Below are 25,169 nucleotides of genomic sequence, written 5' to 3'. Positions count from 1 at the left end.
ATCCAATGAAGGAAAGAAAAAACACGTACAGCCTTCTCTCCCAGCATTCTTTTTATTTTGTGCTGCATTTCCGTTGGGCTGCTTGAAGTATCTGTGGGATGCATTGCTATATTCCATGTCATCAGTCAACTTATTTTCTCTGCTAGGAACAACGCTTTCCTCCCTCTGCTTATTAGGAAACTTCAAATTTCTTACCACCTATTTTCTTCCACCCATTCAATATTTAGCAGAAATTTCTGATCATCTTCTATTTTATGACTGTTTGACATTTTGAATAAACACTTACCGAACATTCTTTCACATTTTAGTATCTGTATGCATGACTTCTCAGGTTAAAAAAATTCCTCAAGCCAGGCACTCATAAGGATTTCACCTTGGTAGCCTTGGTCCAAAATTTTGTGCCTAGAATGTAGGAAGTCCTCAGTGTACAGTTGCAGTATTAAATTCCTCTAAACATTGACTTCTTTTCTTGACATCTTTTACTTCTTAGTGTTAATTTTACTTGAGAACCTCACAAATTTGAAATAACAGTGAGAATCCTAGCATAGTGGGTGTCCAGGGCAGGGAGCTCTGCCTGACCCTCTTCCCTTGGGTGGCAGGTTCGTTATTTGTAGGAACATGTGGATGGTTGTGTCAACTGGGCATCATCCCCTAACTTGAACCTGTGTGGGTCAGCTCTTATTTCAGACCCCCTGGGTATACTATCACCTACCCTGACCTTCCTACATGTCACCCCTACCCAGACCCCACCCTGTAACCCTTCTGCAGGGACTCCCTCCTCCTGGGAATCCACCAACTCATGCTATGCCTCAAGGTGCCCAGGCAGGGCTGGCTTCAGTGGAAGCACAGATTCTGACTGTGGAGAGGAACCTGCGCTAAGCAAGGTTCAACAGAGGCCATGAGATGTGTTAGACGCAGAGTCATTGGACAACAAATTTGCAGGCATTGAAGAGAAAAATCAATTCTCCCTTGAAGAATTCTGAAAACTAAAGCAAAACTCATCAGAATAGAAGCCATCAGCAGCATAATTTATTCAGAAGAAGCCACCAGGTGCTAACTGAGATTTGAAAATAAATCCCTACCTTCGAAACGTCAGGCATGGCTCAGAATATAAGCAAGACTTTCCCAGGACCTGAAACGGACTTCAGCCTGCTGTATGTATTCAAATAGAGCCTGTGTCTTTAGAGTACTTTTCACATATGAAAAGTTTTAACAAAGAACTCAAGTCATTATTAACTCTTGCATTATTTGTAAAAGTAAAATTAGTAAATGTGTACTTATGTAATTTTTCATTTCAGGGTTTATTAAATAGGAAGGTTGTCAATTTGGATAGGAGGGAAATGGAAATTAGTATTTTTTTCATCCTCTTCTCAGAATCTGAAAGTTCTGCCTCTGATAGAACCAACTTAAGACGTGGTCCAGTAGACCATCTCAGTTCATTGCAACTCCTTCCTTCCAGTTATTCAGGTCTGATAGATTGAAGTAAATTTTTTCTTTGAAATACAAATTTTATGTATATTTTTTCTGCTTATATATTGTCTCTAACATTCACTTTAAAGAATGATTTAAAGAATAATAGGCTGGGCACTGTGGCTCATGCCTGTAATTCCAGCTCTTTGGGAGGCCGAGGCAGTAGATTGCTTGAGGAGTTCGAGACCAGCCTGGACAACATGGTGAAACCGCATCTCTAACAAAAATACAAAAACTAACCCAGTGTGGTGGTGCATGCCTGTAATCCCAGCTACTCAGGAGGCTGAGGCAAAAGAATTGCTTGAACCCAGGATCCAGAGGCTGCAGGAAACTGAGATCGTACCACTGCACTCCACCCTGGGTGACAGAGTGAGACTCTATCTCAAATAAACAAATAAATAAATAAATAAATAAATAAATAAATAAATAAATAAAATAAAAACTAAAAGTAAAAAGGAAAGAAGGAAGGAAGGAAAGGAAGGAAGAAAGGAAGGAAGGAAAGGAAGGAAGAAAGGAAGGAAGGAAGGAAGGAAGGAAAGAAGGGATTATGCAATTGTGTCTTCCTTCGTAACATTTTTCTTTTTTTCCAGATATTCTCCACCCAGGACTTACAGAAGGACTCATGTAATACAGTATAGGGTAAACTTTAGAAATCTCTGTAGATTACAGGATCTGAAAGCAATTTTTCCAGCTTCATAAGATTTAGCCAAGAAGAAAACAGGTCACAAATAAAAGCTTTGTTTCTGCTAAGAGCTGAAATTAGCAGATTTCATAAGTTGAAATTTTATAAGATTTATAAATGCTCCAAATATCAGAAGTTGGAGTTCTAGCCCCTAATCCCTCAAAATGTGACCTTATTTGGACATAGGGTCTTTAGAGAGGTAATGGAGTTAAAATGAGATCTTCGGGGAGGCTCCTAATGCAGTATGACTGGCGTCCTTATTAAAAAGAGAGAGACTTAGATACAGAGACACATGCAGAGGGAAGATGATACGAAAGAAACCCAGGGAGAAGGCGTCCACCTCCAAGCCAGAAAGAGAGCACTGAGCGGATTCTCCTTTAAGCCCTCCGGACAAACCAGCCCTGCTGATGTTTTGATCTTGGACTTGCAGCCTCCAGAACTGTGAGACAATGCATTTTTGTTCTTTGATCCAGCCTGTGGTACATTGTTACAACAGCTCTAGCAAACGAATGCAGTATTGACTATGGAACCTGGAGGATACATGAGAAGCAGTGTCTGGGAGCCACACTGAGGAGGGCAAAGCCAAGGGCAGGGCACCACCGCGTGTGATAGGAAAGGCAGCTGAACGTTCCGGGTCCCTTTACTGCAAAGATGGGATCTGTGCACACAAGTCCAATAATTGACAGGAAGCCTCGGAGTCCTGCACGGAGGGAGCAGCCAACCTTGATACCCAGAAGTCATGCAGGCACCAGAACTCAGCAGATGCAGTGACCCAGTAGGCTGGCACCCCTGGCCAAGTAATGCCTTAGAAACTGGAAGCAAGGGGATAGCAGAACAAAGGGATGAACGACGCGTCCTCCATAGTAGAAAATGCGAGTCCCTGAGAACTTCAATCCCTTATGGGCAAAGACTGAGAGACGACTTAACGAAATGCAGGAGTTTTAAACATAAAACAATAAAACCCCTTGAACTGGCAAGTGTTGAATGTCTTTCGTTGGTACAATGAGACTATGCTCTAAGATAATTTGAGTTTTATAGCAACAGCATTAAGTCTTTCCATAGGTGAGTGTATAACATGTGAAATTTGTATATGCAACCCCATGAGTGCTTTTTCATAACCTCGCGTGAAGAATGTTAAGACTAGGTGAAGTGTAGAACTCTTAAACCCGTTCACATTTGTGTATATCCTGCTTCCTTGTAAACATATAGCAATAAGTACAAAATATGATTCCGTGGGTAACACTGAATTCAATCTAATTGAGTAAGCATCCATTAAACATGTGTTATGTGTAAGGTCACACAGTCTGAGATACAAAGATGTTTATGGTATTGTCTGTCTTTAAGAAACTCAATCCCTTAGGGTAGACAAAGGAGGTAGAACATGCAGAGGACAAACACAAAGAAGTACAAAGGCTGAGAAGAAGGGTTCGATGTATGAGCAGTAAGAAAGGTGACAAACATGTTTGATAAAAGATCAGTAATCCATTTAAATGAGCCCAGGGCCCAGTAGGGGGGCAGTGTAGCATTTCTCAGGAAATGAATGCTGTACTGAGAAGTGTCTTGGATTTTAGTGTAAAGAGTATATGTGTTATTTATTAGACAATAAGGCAAATGGAAGTTTTCAAGCAGCAGAGTGACTTGAGTAAATTTGTATTGTAGGCTGTCTACAGTGGGAAAATATTTACGAGAACTAGCACGCAAAAACCATATGCAAAACAGTTACAATCATCTAAGGAAGAAATAGAAATTACTTGAGTTACTGTGTTGGAAGTTTAAATGAAAAGGAGGAGTTACGTCTTAATATGAATAGCATTGTGCAACTGGAATCAATTTGTTACCTTTCTATAGGAGGTGGAAGTGGCAGAAAGGAAGAAAACAGAGATTCTAAGATTCTGCCCCTAGGGCCCTACATTAGAAATTGCTACTAAGCGATTTCTGAATGTCAAGAACAAGAACATAACTTTGAGAGGATATAAGGAGTTCGCATATAAACCTGTTCACTTTAAAGTGAAATGAAACTTCATACCTGGCTATCATAAATATGAGATTGGAGATGAGCAGAAACATGGATTCAGCAGATGGAGACTAGACATGAAAACCCTTATTGAGTCAGAGAGGTGAGACAGCTGGATGGAAGTGGAGTTGCACATAAGAAGATGGCTGAAGAAGGAATATAGACACATTTGTAGCATTTGCATTTAGAGTGGGGCATTAGAAGGAAAAATAACAGCAAAGGAAAGAAAATAGGTGATTAGAAATATAGGAGGAGAATCAGTATAATGCAATATGAGAGAAAAGAAAATATTCTGAAAGGAAAGGTGATCAAATGCAGGTGCCTTTAGTTTCAAGGAGGGTAAGGACTAAGAAAAGGGTGTGTGTGATAATTGTCACTTGTTACTAAAAGAAGCATTTCAGCAGATTCATGTGGATAGAATCTGTCTGTAACTCCATCATCGATGAACGTTGGTGAGGCAGATGAAGCAAGGGTAGGTTGATCTTTTGAGGAGTCAGTCAACATAGGAAAAAAAGACAAATATGATGCTGAGGGAGAATCAGGATTGAAGGCATTCTTCATTTTCTTCCTTTGATAAAGAATGTTCTAAATTTAAAAAAAAAAATTTGGCAGGAAATTGCACTTGTACTTAGGAGAAACAAAATGTTTAAAAAATGTCAGAAAGAATCTTAGGTGGAAGACAATGGAATTATTAGACATTGAGGAAATTGATCTTCAGAAACAAATCAACGAAAGAGATAACTAACACACCACATAAAACAGGAAGGAGAGCAGTAAGGAGTTTTAGGAAAGTGAAAATACTCCGTACAATGCTACAATGGTGGATACATGTTACTATACATTTGTTCAACCTCTCGAACGTACAAGACCAAATATAAAGCTGAATTTTAACCATTGACTTTGGGTGATAATAATACATCAGTGTAGGCTCATGGGCCATGTAGGTAACAATGGGGCCACTCTAGTAGGGGATGTTTGTGACTGGGGAGGCTGTGCCTATGGGGTGGGGGCAGAGGGTAGATGGAAACTATTTTCTCTTCAATTTTGCTGTTAACCTAAAAGTGCTCTAAAAAAAGTATGTTAAAAAATGAAGGAGACTTTTGAGATAAAACATGGAGAGAAAGAGTAGAAATAAGAAGGAGAAAAAGAAGAATAAGGGAAGTTAAATGAGAGCAGCCAAATAAAAAAGCTTCCAGAGAGCATGTGGAGAGGGGCCAATCAAAGCCATCATTTGTGTTGCTGTTTAACTCCACTTAATCAAAAACCGCCCTTCAAAACACCACACATACACAAAAGCCTTTGTGAAAATAAGAAAGTAACTTTGGATCTGTTTAGTGAAACAGACTATAACCCATGGGACTGGGAGACATCCCGTGCAAATATTTAAGCCAGTGCAGATACTTGGATCCAAAGGATACCATAAAAATATAAGTTTCAAATAAATATCTTGACGTCTGAGGGCAGGGCTACAAGGTTCAATCCAATCTCACATGGAGGTCAGGAATAAAGACTTTCAACTATGTATCTTGGAAGAATACTATGTGTTTTCATTATTTTTATTGTGTAGACAAGACTGAGTGCAATTGAAAATGAGACTATCAAAAGTAAGAATAGCAGAATTCTGAGAAAGATGAGAAAATTGATAGCAAATTATATAGAGGACATTGAGACCTAGGTTCAGTAAGGAAGGACATGAGGTGAATTTCTGCTGAGTTTCAAGGGGAGCATTTTATTTAGTTATGTAAATCCAAGACATAAAAGACAAATGATAAAGTCACAAGTTACTGAGGTCTTTCTATGTGACATCAAGGTAGTTGTTGCCTGACAAATCTCAAATAATTAACTTGGGAGTCATGTCATCAAAAGTCCCATTTTATAGATAAATAACAACCCCAGAGATTAGAGAGCTTGTGCATTATCACATCACCTACTACATGGGAATGGCAAGACTCACCCACAGATCCTAAGGCTGTCAACACTCCTCTCCACATTGTAGTGCAAACAATGCGGTTTGCATTACAGAATTCCAAAAGCTACACAGAAAGTTAATTCAGCTCCCATGCTTCATATTCATTCTTCTTTAACATACATTGAAACAGTCATAGGTTATTGCATTATAAAATATATGTATATTTTGCATATAAAAATATAAATATGCAAAAATAAAAATATGCATAAAATAAAAATATGCAAAATATGCAAAAATGTATAAAATATAGGTTATTGCAGGTTATTTGTAGGTTATTGATAGGTTATTGCATTATAAAAAATGCCTATTCTTGATACTACTCAATTAAAATATTTTAGATTACATTAAGGGAATGAGGTAGATTGTAGATGGCGATTTTTCGTGGTCACTATTTAAAACATTGTCTTTTGTCTTAATTTTAGATTCAGGGGTACACAATGTACAGGGTTGTTACATGGGTATATTGCATGACACTGAGGTTTGGACTTCTAATGATCCTGTCACCCAAGTAGTGAACATAGTACCCAGTGGGTAGTTTTTCAATTGTTAACCCCCATACTTCCCCCTTTTGGACCCCCCAGTGCCTACTGTTTCCTTTTCTTGGGTCCATGTGTACCCAATGTTTAGCTCTCACTTATCAAGTGAGAAGACATAGTATTTGGTTTTCTGTTTCTGTGTTAATTCGCTTAGCTTAATGGCCTTCAGCTTCATCCATTTTGCTGCAAAGGACATGATTTCATTCCTGTTTTTACAGCTGTGTAGTATTCCATGGTGTATATGTACCACATTTTCTTTATCCAATCCACCATTTATGGGTACTCAGGTTGACTCCCTGTCTTTGCTATTGTAAAAAGTGCTGCAATAAACATACGCATGCGTGTGTCTTTATAGTAGAACGATTTCTATTCCTTTGGGTATAACCTGGTACCGAGATTACTGAATTGAATCGCAGTCCTGTCTTTAGATCTTTGAGGGATCTCCAAACTGCTCTCCACAGGGGCTGAGCTAATTTACACTCGCACCAACAGTGAATGGATACACATTCTCTTTTCTCCGCAGCTTTGCCAGCATCTATTATTTTTTTCATGTTTTAATGATAACCATTCTGACTTGGCTGTGTGTATGTCTTCTTTTGAAAAGTGTCTTTTCATGTCCTTTGTTTACTTTTTAATGGGGTTGTGTGTGTGTTTTTTTTCTTGTTGATTTAAGCTCCTTACAGATTCTAGATACTAGTTCTTTGTCAGATGCATAGTTTGCAAATATTTTCTCCCATTCTGTGGGTTGTCTATTTTGCTGAGAGTTTCTCTTGCTGTATAGAAGCACTTCAGTTTACTTGGGTCCCATTTTTGTCTATTTTTGATTTTGTTGCATTTGCAAAGCATTGTCTTCAATACACTCGAAGTTAATCTTTAAGCTTTGTTTACCTACAGTTTGACTTATAAATCAACATGGGGTGTGTGATAATACAGCATTTTTGATCGAGTTATTTGTCTTCACTTCCTGGTACATTTCAGAATATATATGGCTCTTTAGTTTTTTGGGTTTTTTTTTCATTCTTTAGTATTTTTTCCTTTAAAAACTTATTTTAGAAAACCTCAGTAAATCCTTAGAAACTTGACAGATTAAACTTATTTGATCTGTGGTTATTATTCACCATATTCACTTTTAAGTGGGGGCACAGCAGAGATTAGGTTTCAAATGCAGACTCTAAGTCATACTTTGTGATCTTGGGCATGTTATTTAACCTTTCCAGACTTTAGTTGCTGCATCTTAAACGAGAATGGTAATTATACCTATCCCAAAGGGTTGCTATGAGAATTAAGTGAGTTAATAAATGTAAAACCCTTGGAACAGTGTCTGGTAATGAGAACATAAATCAGTTGATTAAAACCTAACAGAACTGTCATAGATCTCAGACTTGCCTTGTCTTGTCAAATATATGAAATATTATTATAACTGCATTCCATATGTTTGAAAAACTTAGAGTCGTGGAAAATGTTTTTTAAATCTCAAAATTATAGATATGAAAACTACAATTTATCATATGGAAAATATAAAGCACAAGATTAATGGTGAATTAGTCATTCCAGAATAAAAGACTAGTGCATTTGAAGCCATATCAATATAAGTAGCTAAAATGAAACAGAGAGAAATATAAACAAATAAAAATTGAATACAGCCTCTGTAAAAAGTAGAGCAATTCAAGTTGCTGGATGCTAGTGCCATTGGAGTCTCCAAAGAGAGGAGATAGGGGTGGAAACAGAAAAAAAAATTGAAAATATAATAGTTAATTATTTTCTAAATTTTACTAATTCAAAAGAAACATGAAGAAGACATCACAATCAAATTGCTCTAAGACAGTGATAAGAAGAAAATCTTACAAAAAGCCAGAAAAAAATTGTGTATTATGTATAGAGGAACAAAGATTAAGATTCACAGAAGATTCCTTAGCAGATTCAAATCATAGAAGGTTGTTCTCTGATCAAAAATGGAATTAAATTAGAAACCAATAACAGGAAGAATGGTGATACACTCCCACGTATTTAGAAACTAATCAGCACATTTGTAAATAATCCATAGATCAAAGAAAAAATCAAAAAGAAAATAAGGACATATACAGAACGAATAAGAAAATGCCATGTATTAAAATGTGTGGGATAACACTAAGACAGCCAAGTAAGAGCTGGAGTCCTAAGTTCTAATATTAGAGAAGAATTTCTTAATTGAATGATTCCAGTTTTCACATTAAAACACTAGGAGGAAAAACAAGTAAGTGTTCCCCCAATTTAGTAGTAGAGGAAGTACTCATAATCACCATGAAAAGCATGACAGAAAACAATAGAAAACATCAATGAAACCAAAAGCTGATTCTTTGAGAAAATTTTAAAAATTATAAAATTGTAGTTAGCCTGATCTGAAAACAGAGAAAACACAAAATGTGAGAAAGGTGACAACACCAGAGAACCTACTAATATTAAAATAATAAAGGAATATAATGAGAAAATTAATGCTAACAAATCTAGCAACTTAGATGGGTGGGAAAATACTCTAAAAGATACAAACTTTCGAAGCTCATTCAAGAAGTAATAAATAGACCAAATAGCCATATAGCTAATAAAATTATTGAATTTGTACTTACAAACTTTCCCTCAAAAATGTTCCAGATATCTTTAGGTCTTGAAGGTATATGTAATGATGTACCACAAAGGTTTAAAGGAGAAACAATGCCAGTACAACTCCTCTGCAAATTTGAAGAGGTACACACACTCACCTGCTTGTCCTGTGAGGCCAGGATTATCCTAATACCCAAGTGAGATAGAAAGTGCAGATCAATTATAAGAAAAAAAGTGCAGATCAATTTAGTCCATGAATAAAGAGTGGTTCTAAACTAAATTTTATCAAATAGATTCCAAAAACATAGAAAACAATAATATATCATGACCAAGTATTATGTATCCTGGGAATGCAAGGTGGATTGCATTAGAAAATCAGTTGATATAATTTGCCATGCTAACACACTAAAGAGAAACAAAAACAATAATGTTATTGTTTTCAATAGATGCAGATACATGTTTGACAAAATTCAACATTCATTATTGATCAAAACTCCCTGCAAGCTATGAATAAAAAGTCATTTTTCTCTCCTCTTCAACTTGAGTGTCTCTATAAGAACTGTTGTTAGTATCACATTCACTCATAAAAGACCATATGCTCTTCTTATGAGAAGATGCAAAACAAGTACATCCGTTGTCACTACGTCTGCCAACCATTATACTGAAGATTTGATCCAGTGCAATAATAAAAGAAGATAAAACAAAAGGTGTATGGATTGGAAAGAAACAAAAAACTCTAAATTTATCCACAGAGGAAATAATGATGTATGTAGCATATCTAGAACAATCTATTTTAAATCTGCTAGAACTGATAAGTGAGTTGCAGAATTCAAAATCAACATAGAAAAACTGTATTTTTAAGTAATTGTGATGAACACTTGGAAGTAACAATTCGAAAATAATATATATTATCATCCAAAAAGAAATATTTAAGGTTTATTTACTAAAGTACACTTCAAAATTTATATAGTAACCACTACAAAGCATTGCTGATAGAATACAAATAAAGCAAACCTACATAAATGGAGAGATACAGCATGTTCATGGATTGGAAGAACAAAAATTGCCACACCTCAATTCTTTCCACAGTGACAATGATAAGCAAAAATTTTGGCATACAAAAAACAGAGAAAGTACCTTAGCCAAAACTCTTTTGGGAAATAACAAATTTGGAAGACTGAGTATAAGGCGGATTATATAACAATAGTGATAATGATAGTATGATATTACATAGGAATAGATAGAGAAGTAGAACAAAGAGTATAACTATAGCACACACACAGGAGAAACTAATTTTTGCCCAAGGTGCTATAGGAATTCAATGGAGAAAAGGCATTTTTATTTAAAAAGTGCCAAAACAATTGGCCAAATTAATTTCATGTCTCAGGTGGTCTAAAGTACTGTTTTTCAAAGTAGTTATGTTAGTCCATTTGAGTCAAAATAAATTGGTACGTTTGTTTAAAGTCCAGCTTCTAAAGCTTTTGCTCAGCATTTGAATCTGAACCTCTAATGGGCTCTAGAGCCAGCATCCCAAATTATTTGATAAACAATAGCATTTGAGAACCACTAGGCTATAGGAGAAACAAGACGTGTTTATTTAAACATTTTAGCAAAAACACAATATAGTGGACTGATGGGAAGGGAAAATGAAGTGAAAATGTATGGGCACCAACTAGCTATGCAACCTTCATTAAATGAGTAATCTCTGTAGCACGTTATTCCATTTATGGAAACCAAGAGGAACATTGTGAACAACCCTAATAGTCTTTGCCACTCTCTTATTAAAGAACTAGGCTCAGCTGGGCGCGGTGACTCATGCCTATAATCCCAGCACTTTGGGAGGCTGAGGTGGGTGGATCACGAGGTCAGGAGATCAACACCATAGTGGCCAACATGGTGAAACCCCATCTCTACTAAAATACAAAAATTAGCTGGGTGTGGCAGTATGCTCCTGAAATCCCAGCTACTCGGGAGACTGAGGCAGGGGAATCGCTTGAACTCGGGAGGCAGAGATGGCAAAGAGCAGAGATCGAGCCAGTGCACTCCAGCCTGGTGACAGAGTGAGACTTCGTCTTAAAAAAAAAAAAATAGAACTAGGCTCATGGGGAAAAAACATATCCACCACTCTGGAAGCTCACACATGCTATTTCACGTGCTATTTTACTAGACCATAGAAAAATTAACTTTAAAATCTGTTAATATTTTAATACATTCAGGCAATGTTGAAATAAATCAAACCTGTACCCCAAATTTTCTTTAAACCCAAGTTTTTTTTCAGGCTTAAATGATCTCAATTATTGTTTTCACTCTTCCATTAAATTACTCTTAGCTTACTTAATAATCTTAATTTAAATGAATTTGGAAAATTGCATTGTGAAGATGATATTTTAGAAAGTTGATAAATCTGAAATTTTTAAAAATATTTTACATAATTTAAGTGTATTACAGGTCAGTGTAAAGGTATGATGTCCAGAGCCTAGTTAGCTAAAATGCTGAACAATTGGAAAAAAACACTGCATCTAGGCAAGAACTGTTTTTCCATGGGCCGCTAAAACAATTTCAAAGAGAAATCAAACTTTTTAGACTGTTGCTTTTGAGATATTTTGTCTGTTACACTTCAAAATCAACTGAAAACTTTACATGCATCTTGCTTTATCTTACCTATTTCATACTGGAATTTCAGCATATGCTTCCTACAAAATGTAGCATATTAAATAATTCATATTTAATTTATTTTTATTATGTTCTGTAAAAAGAATTTTTCCACTCTGTTTCTCCCCTACCCACCCTACGCACTCAGTTTCCCCCCAACACCCTATCCACTTGGTTTTCACCCCATCCACTCTACTCACCCATTTTGCCCCACATCCATCCTCCCCACTCAGTTTTCCCCCAACCCACTGGTCAAAATGAACTTCACAGCACATGTGTTGTATTTGCCAGATGGTCAGGGCCATCCTCCTATAAAAGGCAGGGGCTCCTTCAGCTGAGGAGTGTGCTGAACAGTTCTGCACTCACACAATTCCATCTGTCTTCCCTGCTTCACCCTTTCCATCCAGGACGTTAGAAGAAAGGAGAAACTGAATTGAATACATCCTGTTAAAATATTTGTTTTCACCTCTAGCTTTGAATAAATCCAATTAGTGCCTATATAAACATTTTGTTTAACCTGTGCAGGATTCTTATACGAGTTTATGAACCACCATTCCCATTTCCCTCACAAAAAAAGTCTTTCATTTTGCATTACATTATACATTAAAGGCTTTGTTTCCAGAAAGATACTGAGTTGGGGGTAAGGAAAAGGTATTGTTACAGAAGCCCATGAACTTACAGGAAATGTCAGAGATTTACTACAGAACACCGCAGGTCATCTACAAGATATTCCGGCTAGTCTCTAACTAAAACCTTGGAAATATAAGAATGGCCTTTCACAAAGGATTAGCCATTAGCCATCATTAACAGACAAACCCTTGGAGGCTTCATGAAAGCAACAGTTATAATACTGACAAATGTTTTAATGCCAACTAAACCGACTCCCCTTTTGAAATAGTTGTTTTCGATTACATTAACTATGTTGGACTTGAATTTCAACTGTGTTGTATGAATCAGCATATTTGAGTCGAAATGATAAGAATTATAAATAATTTCCAGATATAAAATGTATTGAATTTTTACAATCAGCATATTTGAGTCGAAATGATAAGAATTATAAATAATTTCCAGATATAAAATGTAAGAGATAAATAATGATTTTAATGTCATACTAAAATGGTTCCCTTTGTTAGTCTCATTTTCCTGTGCCATGCACATTTTACATATTAGGAATTAAGTAGTCATTAGAGGCAGAACTTAGCACTGTTTTTACTTAGTTATCACTTTTTGATCAATGAAATTATTTCAGTGTACTCTTTTCAGTTTTCTAGATTTGTTCTGAAAGTCATAGAATGCATATTAAATGAAGTAGATTATTTTTACCCAGCATATTAGCAAGACATGAAAGGGGGTGGTCATATTGGAAAGCATATGGTGAGAAACAGAAACTCACAGCCTTGTTCTTTGGAATTGTCGTCATCCATTTGGAGGACAGACTTGCTCTATTTCAAAAATCTTAAAAGGGTGCATACTCTTTGACCTAGAAAATCTTCTTCTAAGAATCTATGATAGAGAGAAAAAGTACATGTGTCCCTACTGCTGATTCTCATTACTCTTGCTGGTTATGTTCTTAATGTCACCACAAACACTGAATTAGTGAAGACTGAACTGCTGCCCCCAGCCAGAGTGTACGGTGAGGTTCCTATAAGCTTCTGACTGCAACGTTTTCATGAGCTGATCAATATGTGTGTTTCCATTTGAAGATACCTTATTTGTTATATATTGTTGATTTAACATTGAACTGATGGCCAACAACAATATAACTCATGCAGAGAATAAATTTTACCTAACAGACGCATTTTCACTGTAAGACACATCACACCCTCTTGTGGCTAGGAACTCCAGCAGGCACTTCCGCATATGCTTTGGGGGCATTTTAAACAGCAAAGTTACTAAGGAAAGTTGCAAAATTGCTTAAAAAAGACACAAAACTGACAAAAACATGTCACTAAATATACCACAAAAGGATACCTGTTTTCAGTATGAGAACTGAAGCAAGCAAGCAGAGTGTCCTATTTTAGGCCTCAGCTGGGAATGTGTTCTAGGGCAACTAACATTTTTCACCACCTATGCATGGATGCGAATGACCACAGAAGCACTGTATTAATTTTTCTAACTAAGTTTAGCAAGTTGATGAATTCACAGATCCAACATCACAAATAAGCATTAAGTATATTCATATTTATGTAGGAATATACATGTGTGTATATATACACACCCACACATACAAGAATATATAAAGATGTGCATCATGATATCATCTATAGTAATATCTATTACAAGAGTGCTTATTCCCTGAAAATGCCACCAAAAATAGAATGAATGCTGATAAGCAAAGTTGAGTGAAGGGAGAGCATTCAACAGTGTTAGTGTCTGAGAAAGGGTGGAATGAAGGTGTAATATTTCAAGGGTTTCTGGAGTCTGATTTAATGTGGAAATTTCAGTGCCGGGCTTGATTAGGATTGGGTAAGCTCCATGATGTGAGTTTAGGATTAATGCACACATATGAGGGTCCAGAGAGGAAAGTTTGAAAACAAGGCTTGAATGGTAAACTGTCATTTGATGCTATCTACTGCAAGTTCCTTAGGCTGGTATCCCTTTGGGTGATGTTTAGGAAAGTTCCTGAATTACATATCATATCAGCCTGTTTTAATCACACATAGGATTTTGTTTTCATTGGGTATGATAAGATGATAGTCACAGAGACAACCACATTGAAGGAAAGGTGTATTTATTACTCATAGTTCTCAAGAGGAGGGGGCCACCTTATGCCATGCAGGGCCACACAGGGAAGCACTAGTGTTGGTTCAGTGGCAGAGTGAGGAGAACATGGGCTGGAGACCTCACCACAGTGGGGAAGGAATGGGTGAGGCAAGATGAATGCATGTACCAAGAGTAGGATTGGATTATTTCAATAAATTCAACAGCTCTGGGCCATGGGGATCATCTGCAGTTATTGTGTACCTGCCCTGGGGGTGATTTTGGACAGGGAAAATACTCGCATGGTGTGAAAGAGTTAGAAGAAGATGGCTGAGAGGATGGACTTTGGATACGAAAGGTGAGCTCACCTGCCGGTTGCGTGCTGTGTCTAGGAATTAGCTGACTCTAAGAAGACCGGTCCCTTTTTAGGTCCATGAGACTCCCAGATGTCAAAGCATCATAAAATAAAATTTTTAAAAAACACGAGTAATACACAACCTAGGCAAGAATTTCTTGGGACAGTAATGTCATGGTGAAAAAGATAGCTAAATAGTAAAGTCATGCTAAATTTAGGTAATAGGCTTTGGAATTATAAATGGTTTTGGTTTTGCCCACTGTAAGTTGTTTAAGTCAATTACGGTACAACCCAAGGACTAAATACATAAGCCAAGAAAAAGTCATTATTACAGACTATGTGGCGGCAAGGTGGAGAGAAAAAGTCCTCAGTAAAAATGAATATGGTCTACCTAGTCCCCCCACTGACATTATTCTTCAGAGACATGACATAGGCTGCAAATAGCTGGTCTGTGGCCTGCTGCAATGGTCGATTTAGGAGTCAACTTGACTGGGATAAGGGATGCCCAGATAGCAGGCAAAACCTTATTTTCGGGTGTGTCTATGAGGGCATTTTTGGAAGAGATCAGCATTTGAATCCATTGAATAAAGCAGATCCACCTTCCCCAATGTGAGGGGGCATCACCCATCCATGGAGGACGCAGATAGAACATGGAGGTTGAAGTAGGTGGACTTGCTCTTTGCCTCAGCTGGGACCTCGATCCCCTCCTACTCTTGTCTCTGGGTGCTCCTGGTTTTCAGGCCTCTGGGCTCCAGGACTTCCACCAGGACCCCAATCCCTCCTCCCCATTCCCAGGCATTGAGACTTGGTGTGAATTATACCATGGGCCTTGCTAGATCTCCAGCTTGCAGTGGGCACAAGGTGGGATGGCTCAGCCTTCCTGATTGTGGAAATTAATTTCCATAATGAATCTCTCTGTATGCATATATGTATGTGTAAACACACACTAAATGCAATGTGGTTCTGCTTCCTTGGAGAACCATGGCTAGTACAACCACAATAGAGATTCTGGGAAAAGAACTCTGCCCTGAAAAGCTTCACACATTCAGGAAGTGGAGACAGGCCCTATCTAGGACACCTGGTAACACTCTGGCTTTCTGGCCAAAGACATGTCGTGTTAGAGAGAAGAAGTCCCAAAGCTGAGCTGCGGCTCTCAGCTTGTCCTTCCCTTGAGCGGACGTGGACCTGCCCACTCTGCTCACAGAGACGGCAAGGCCATGGCCATGAGACCTGTCTCCACACAGTCACAGACTGGATGTCCAGATTTTCTGACTTTCACATGAGCTTTCTTAACTTTATGCCAATTATTTCTCCTTTTATCGAATTCTCTTTTTTACATTCAATAAGAAAAATGTCAGCAAATATCTCCAAATTGGAGATTAAAAAGAAAATCTAGAGATAAAAAAAAAAAGTTGAGAAATATCTCCAACTCTCACATTACTTTAGTGAGAAGCATTGTTTAAATCCTTCAGATCTTACTTCAAGTGTGCTTAGGTGATTTAAATGACTTCTCTGTTTAAACAGGGATAAAAAGGATGGGGTCTTTACGCAAATCAAAAATTTCCAACTTGGCTGTTGCAGCCAGGAGTGATTAGAAACCGATCCTCTCCATATTACAAGGGGATACCTGGTCTCCTCACATCTTCCCCTTTCAGATCCCCATGCTCCTTCTGTGGCCTGACCCACATCACACACAGGGACACGCGTGGGGCTCCCAGGCAGGCAACCGCATTGGTCAATACTCTCTAATGTCCAGCAGGTTGAAAGTGAACTGAATGCTGCACATAGTCTAGGGAATGCCCCAAAGTAGGAAGAAGGCAGATCTGCCATACGATGAGATACAGCACAGACCCCCAAAAGGGAAGCAAACTGAGAAAGAAAATGGATAGAATGGGAGTTAAAACAAGATGTGGAATAGCTGGTTGGAATATCACCAGGGCACTAGATATTACATACACACACATGCACGCACAAGCACACCTACTATCCTTCCCCAGAACGGAAGAACCACGAATTCCTTGATCTGCATCTCCAGACAGATGCAGCATTTGTGTTTGTCCTCAGGAGGGTGGTTGCGCCTGTGGCTTTCGGCGGACTGCAGGTGGTGGGGCAGTGATGGGCAGCATGGCGACTTGCCGTCCTGTGGCTTTCGGCGGACTGCAGGTGGTGGGGCAGTGATGGGCAGCATGGCGACTTGCCGTCCTGTGGCTTTCGGCGGACTGCAGGTGGTGGGGCAGTGATGGGCAGCATGGCGACTTGCCGTCCTGTGGCTTTCGGCGGACTGCAGGTGGTGGGGCAGTGATGGGCAGCATGGCGACTTGCCGGCCTGTGGCTTTCGGCGGACTGCAGGTGGTGGGGCAGTGATGGGCAGCATGGCGACTTGCCGTCCTGTGGCTTTCGGCGGACTGCAGGTGGTGGGGCAGTGATGGGCAGCATGGCGACTTGCCGGCCTGTGGCTTTCGGCGGACTGCAGGTGGTGGGGCGGTGATGGGCAGCATGGCGACTTGCCGGCCTGTGGCTTTCGGCGGACTGCAGGTGGTGGGGCAGTGATGGGCAGCATGGCGACTTGCCGGTGGTCGTATCGCGGTGACACAGCTTTGCCATCGTTTATTTGAAATGCTTTATTTTTCTTCCCAGCTGATTCGCACCAGCTCCCCATCCTTCCCCATCTTCAGGCCCTCATGAGTACAGCACAGGCAATGAGTACCGAAAGGGGAGCTGCCACGGGGCGATGAAAAGGGGAACAGTCAGGAGACGGGATGGTCCACAGGGTCTAATGGGAAATGCCTGCTGAAAATGCCCCAAGGCCCCGTCTTGTTTTAAAAGCCCATTTGGTGTATGTACACAGGCCATGCTTCAAAATCAACAAGCTTGATGTTCAGAGATCTGATGGTAACACGTGGGAACACGAATAGCTTCATGTGATTTTGAAATGGAGGGGAATTAGAACTCAAGTGTAAGACCATTTGTACACAGCTGAAACGTGAAGTGAATGATTGTGCCCTTGTAATATCGATTTTAATTATTTGTAAAAAGGAAGTGTCTAATTTGTCTGGAAGGCATCGCAAAATTAATTTCTTAATTTTGACCACAGCTAAAGAAACCATAGTCAGTGTCTCAGTATTTTATCATCTACGGTCACCAGAAAAGAAATGTACAGCATTGCAATGAATACTCTTATTAATAGCTAACAGTTAAGGTCAAGTTATTATTTTGTAATAGTCTCGATAACGTATTTATATAGATAAATACTTGCTATGGGCAACATATTTTACTAAGTGGTGACTGCTGTTAGCTCTCATAAAATTACAAACTAACTTTGGCACTGTATTCCGTACGATAGGGACAGGATCACAGGACAGTAACCCCAGAATACAAGTGGATGTTTTGTTACCTGTGGGTAGCACTGACAGGTTGCCCTGAGAAGGAATATGAGAATCACTTCCTGAAATGTGCTACATTTTGACCTAAATGGTGGTTATACACAGACAATAATTCAGTGATATGTACATTCAATACTAAGGCACTTAATGTGGTTTATTGTATAACTCGATAAATTAATAAAAAATCACAGCATTGAATTCTATAGCTAAAAGAAACTTTAGACATCAATTTATTGTATTTATAATGAAACCAAAACCCAGAGAAGTTAGATGGCATTTCTAAGATTGCAAGAGCCAAGTCAGAACCTGAGCGGGGGACCCCAAGTGAGCCGCCTTTCGTTCAACAACACTCTGCCTCCATCCTTCCGGAAAAACATGACTCCGAGTCCCTCTCCTCGGTGGAGGCGTTGGATGACAAGGTTTTCTTCAGGTAAACACTGAGACCCTTGAAATAATTTCTCAATGATCTTTTCAGGCTGCAGGGAGGTTGCTACATATAACTAAGAAAATCCCAAAGAGTGACACATTTTCAGGACCACAATATCCTCTGGGCCAGAGGCTTGTCCTTGCCCCTTTCACGTTTCCAAAACCCTAAGCTGTGCTGCATAGCAGCAACCATCTCAGCCCTTACCCGCAGGAAGGCATTGGATTCACGGATTAGTTGAGCTCCAGGGATGACACTCACCCGCAGGAAGGTTGCAGGCACCGATGTTTGTGCATTGCCTTTAATCCTTTTAAAGCAAAAGATATCAACGCCTATCTTCCTCCTTCTGCAATCGTTACATAACAGGTTTTCATCTTGCAATCTGTAAAAAAATACGTTGTCGGTTTTCTGGGTTATGTTATTTAAAGTCAGATACTTATTTTGAAGTCATAAATATTGGGTGGAACTTAAAATCGCTTATAAGAACTTGTGAAGGCAAGGTGTGTTGTTAAGATTAATTTATAACGACACTTTTAATGACCTAGGTGTGATTTATGTGTTATGCTAATGTATTTTCTTGCTCTTTAACTTTCTTTAAAATTTATAACGGTGGTTTTCCACTTAAAAATATCAACATTATTCCATTGGAAAATAATTAGCTTATTTCAATATAGGAAGTATTTGTTATATTTTCTTGTGTTTCAGGAATAGCTTTAAGTTTTCATTGAGTGGGAAATCACTCCCCAAACCCTAAAATGTATATGGCAGTCTAAGTGCATGGTCCATGGAGCCTTTGTTGATCCACAGAAATTGTAAGCCTAAGTTCTTTTCCTGGGGTAACTCATTCACTTTTTTAAAATGGCCTCAAGAAATATTATCTGTATTTTACTGAAATTCAAAGAGATTGGAGAATGTGTCAATAGCCTAAGAGTAGAGTCAGGTTCAAATCCAGAATCTCCAGCTCTGTAGCCTCTACCTGGATTTCCTGGAACACAGAAAATACATCATGTTTTCATCATGCAGAAGAAAATGCAAATGGATTAATCTCATTTGGTAAAATTAGATTATATAAAACATGATATTGAAATCCAACACTTGCTCCTGAAACATGTCAGTGAGATAACTTCCTTACATCTATTTAAAACTTCTGCATCGAGACAGTTTGATCCACACTTTTTCAGACTCAGGAAAATGTACCTTAGAGACTGGTGCCATATTAGGATGATTATGTTCTCAGTTCTCAAGGATACTGTGTGATCTTTACATGAGAATTGTCTGCATTGTCTCTTCTCTGATATTAATGATGAAATGAGTCATAGACATCCCATCACCCCGCATCTTTTTCAGAGGTGACTCTCACATGCGTTTTTGAAATGTTCTTAACTTGCAAAGACTAACATAACTTCTACCCCAATACCAATTGGCCAAGTGGATAAGAAAGTGTGTGGTGCCCATTGTTCTAGAATATGATAAGAATAAGAATATCTCTTTCAGAGGGGGACATGTGACTTTTTAACATTGACATTTTTTCTTTAGTAAAATATTCATCAAATGGATTAATGTGTGAGCATTTCTCCTATTCTGCTATATAGAAAACGTGACTTTGTTTAAACACTTAACTTTCTAACTAATTGGTAAGAAAGATCAAAACAGAGTAAATTCAAGGGATCAAGAGGCAGAGAGAGAAAATGTGGGTCAGAAAATGACAAGGTAGAAGCCTTCTGGAATCAGAGAGAAGGGCTCGGAGCTTGTCCTAGATTCTTAAAAACAAAACAAAATAGAATTGGATGCCTGTTTGGTTCATGCGGCATCTGCTATGGGGGCTGTGGCTGCTAACAGTCCTTTTAGAAAGTAGGAGCCTCCCTCGCTGACCATGCACTCTTTTCCCTGCATGAATCGACAGACTTCTTGTTTTTATTGAGTCTTTTTCTGTCTTCGCTGGCACTAAGCCTAATGTTAGCTTGGGAAAAAAATGGAGAAACGCTCTTCAGACAGTTGGAATGGAGAAAACTGCAGTAGCTCTGTTCTTAAATGGCTCTAATTACACACAGCCTGCCAGGCAGCTCCTGACCTGAGCCCAATGTACCAGCACACAGATGAGCCTTCTGACCTGAGGCTGGGAAGGCAAGCTGGCCTTCTGCCGTGCTCTCCTTGTAAATGCCATCAAATGGCAGAAGGAATGAATTTGCCTGCCCAATTTGCTATTCTGCTGCAATTTTCCTCTGGGTCTGCTCAGCCAGTTCTTTTGCAAGCTGTGATTTGAGGAAAGCACAAATGAGTAATTATATGGCTGGAGGGGGAAAAAAATGAGGACACCTTTAATGTGAGAGCATTTCCCCTTATTTGGTCACAGTTGAGTTTCTTTGACTGACTTTTTCAAAGGGGCTGACGTGGGCACAGTTCTCTGATTTTCAACACGGCGACCTTACCACTCTCCAGTGTACACTGAGCCAGGCTGTGTCACCCTTGTGTTTGCACACTGTCACTTAAAGTGTCCCCTAAAACAACAGGAGCTTACTGGGAATAGCTGATCTGGTTCCAGGTAATGGGATCTCTTCTTTCCAGGGCCATTAAAAACTACCCATTTCATAAAACATGGTGGCTTACCAATGTCCTTGAGATAAATATTTCCTATTCTTGTTCACAGACAAATTACTCAGTTATATGCTTTTATTATTTTTTGCCCTAAAAGTTCTTGACCTTGGTTTAATGGTAAAAGCCAGTCCTCGGAAGGGAGCCCTGCCTCCGATGTCTGTAGGAGCTCCACAGAGGCTGAAAATGATGCAAGGTTAGGCAACCTTTGAAGACACATAGACCACCCTCTGGGACGGAGAGCCACATGGACGTGCAGATGGAGCTGCTGGGGATGGATATCCAGCACTTGGAAAAAAAGATTCTTATCTCAAACAGCAAAAGAAGTGCTGCAGCTTCCCCAAGGAGATTGCCTGAGTCCATTCTGTGTTGCTAAAACAGAACACCTGAGCCTAGGTAATGTACACACGACCAGAAATGTATTTCTCACAGCCCTGGGGGCTGGAACGCCAACATCAAGACACTGTCAGGTTCATTGTCTGGGGAGGGGCCCTTCCTCGCGGATGGTTTAATCCAGGTGTCCTCACATGGCTTAGGAACAAAGAGGCCAGGCAGCTTTCTGAAACCTCTTTTGTGGGGCACTGATCCCATTCACGAAGGTGAAGCCCTCAGGATTTACTCACATCCCAAAAAGTCTCATCTCTTATTACTATCACTGTGGGGTTGAAGTCCCAACATGTAAACTTTGGAGGGACACATGCATTCCAACCAATATTCTTGGTCATTGGTCCATAACAAGAGTCGGAGAAATACTTTTCAAGGACATTTGTAGGCAGAGATTATAGTAATCCTGACATATTTCCAAAGGATATTTTCCTTTCAGATGTAGAAAAGCTCTGGAAAGGAAAATATACTTCTGCCAATGGCTAAGGAGGATGTCTGTTCGTGTGGATGAAATGGGACCAGCCCAGGAAGGACGCTCCTTCCTCTCTCAGGGTGCCATCTGTCAGGACACGGCGTGTTTGGGCTATTTCCTGTGCTTCTGTCACATGACTGTGCTTTCCTTAATGGCCCCCAGGTGGCGACTCTGTTTCCCATCCCCTTGCAGAGCACCGCCTGCTGATAAAGCCTTCAGAGGACTTGGACTGAGATGTGAACTACTCAAACACTCTTTACTTTGTGTTCTTACATACCACGACATCCAGCTGTGGTGTACAGGGAAGACTTTACTGAGAATTGGGAAATATCCCAATTAGATACTTCCCAGTTCCACCATTAAACTGTTATTACTCTGGGCAAAACAATGAACCTCTGTAATTCTCACCTGCACCCTGAGAAACCCAAAAGAGATTTCTCTGATCCAATCCAAAGAGCGTATGACAATTCATTCTTGTTAAATACAAAACATACAAAAATGTAAGACTTTAAGTATCTAATTTGCTGTTCAAAACATGTCACATTATTCTCTCCCAAACTCTACGATATCTGCAAATATTTTAGGAATTTTTTTTTCTGTCCTTTTTTTACAAATTCGGAAGCCTCTGGGCAATGTCGCCCTCCGTGATTCCAGCAGCTTACACTGCGACTGGCAAAGCAGCCTCGGAGACACCAGCTCAAGCTGTTGGACTCTGAGAAGCTTAAAGAGCTTATTGCACTGATACACCTGGGGTTGCTGTTTCTCTGCTGGAAAGCCCCACATTTCTGTCTGTTCCTTCTGGGCACCAAGACCTTAATTAGAACTTTAATGTACAATAAAGTGAATAGTTTTATCTGTGACTGCCCCCCCAATCTTCCCAGCAAAGGAACATCTTCTCCTGCTCCTTGTTTTTTCATGTTTCTTTTCCTCCGTCTGAACAGAAAATAAAAATATAACAGAATTTGTTAAAGTGCCATTTGCATTCTGATTTTCATCTGTCACTGATTATGCTTTCACTTTCATATGAGAAACTTGATGATTTTATTTGTCCCTGTCTCCCACGTTCCCCACCAAACTAATCATATCACTTCCCTTTCACAGTGTCCTCACCTTTGGCCAGACAGGTTTAAAGAAAATTGTTCTTTCCTTTCATTTGAATAGCACTGTGTTCATATGCCCTTGAAACTTGTAATTGTGCCTGGGTTTCTGAATCTGCCCATTAGGTTAGATAACTTTCTTAACGACATCTTCGTTTAATTTATCTTTGCTTCTCATATTTCACCTCACTGTACACCAAAGACAAACACAGGCCCAAGTTATGCTCGTATCTTAAGTGTTTGTGTTTTTATTTTTATTTGTAAAGATTAAGCTCCAAGGTTGTGGAACAAGAAGAACGTGAAAATAAAAACACTGTTCAGGCCAGGTGCTGTAAAATCCCAGCACTTTGGAAGGCCAAGGAGGGCGGATCACTTGAGGTCAGGAGTTCGAGAACAGCCTGGCCAACATGATGAAACCCCGTCTCTACTAAAAATACAAAAATTAGGGCAGTGGCATGTGCCTGTAGTCCCAGCTACCTGGTAGGCTGAGGCAGGAGAAGTGCTTGAACCCAGGAGGCAGAGGTTGCAGTGAGCTGAGATCATGCCACTGTACTCTAGCATGGACAACAGAGTAAGACTCCGTCTCAAAAAAAAAATTGTTCAGTAAGTAATGAGTATGCCAATGTAGACTAGAGATAAGAATTCCAGCAGGTATATAGCAAAAAATATGTATATTTGGATCTGTATATCAGGGCTTTATGTGTGAGAATAAAGATTCTTTTGAATCTCTAGTCAGTGCAACATTAATTTCTAGAATTTAATTAATAATATGTGGCTCAACAAATTCCAAATAATTCACTGCAGCAGTGAATAAAAAATAATTTCATGATCCTCTGAAGAATTTAGAAATCATATCTCATTTACTTTTGTTGTAGATAAATAATTATGGAAGGTTGGGAAGGCAAGGCATGATTTTACATTTTGGCATTTATATCCTTATATCCCTTATTCCAAAGCTAGTTTCTTTGAGATGTTATTTACATGCTTTTGGTAGGTGAGAATTTATAGAAGTTTTGATACATGTATCAGAGGCATCAGTACCAATTTTAATTAAGATGGACGACATTTACATCACCCCAAAAATTCTCATTCCCGCTAGTTAATTCTCCCTGCAGCCCCAGGTCCTGGACACCACAGGTATGATCACTGTCCCTAGACTTTTGCTTCATGAAAATGTCATAAAAGGATCCAGGCAGCATGTTTTTGCTCTCTTCAATGTCTCCTTCCTCCACTTAGCTTAATACTTTTGAGATTAATCCATGTCAGTGGCTATTTCTGCATATTACTGAGTAATTCTCTTGTATAGGTGTACCACAATTTACAAATCCATTTAATAGTTTGAACTTCAGATTTCCCCCCTCAATATTTGACTATTAATAAAATTGTATAAACATTGACCTATAAGTCCCTGTAGGAAATGCTTTTATTGCCCGTGGGTAAATATCTGGGAAAAGGATTGCTAATTTTATTTTAAAAACTGCCAAACTGTTTGCCAAAGTATTCAAGCCAGTTGTACTGTACTTCACCAGTAAGAAATGAGAGTTCCAGTGGCTTCACATCTATACCAGCATTTGATGTTGCTAGTGTTTGTTTTGTTATATTTTGTTTCATTCCTTGCATGAAATGATAATTTGTTTGCAATTTTATTTGCATTTCCCTATAAAATAAAGATGTTGAGCATCTTTTCATGTATTTCTTTTGCCACACACTACTCTGTTTTGGTGAAATTTCTCTTCAAATTTTTAACTCCTCCCCTCCATTTTTTGGTGTTGGGGGGTTGGCCTGTCGCCTGATTAGTATTCTTGTGTAAGTACGGTATTAGATGACGAGTTTTAAAAATGGCTGATCAAAATCTAGTCTTT

The sequence above is a fragment of the Rhinopithecus roxellana genome, chromosome 9 (genome assembly GCF_007565055.1).
Source record: "Rhinopithecus roxellana isolate Shanxi Qingling chromosome 9, ASM756505v1, whole genome shotgun sequence".
Classification (NCBI taxonomy): domain Eukaryota; kingdom Metazoa; phylum Chordata; class Mammalia; order Primates; family Cercopithecidae; genus Rhinopithecus; species Rhinopithecus roxellana.
Note: the sequence above shows the minus strand (reverse complement) of the source record.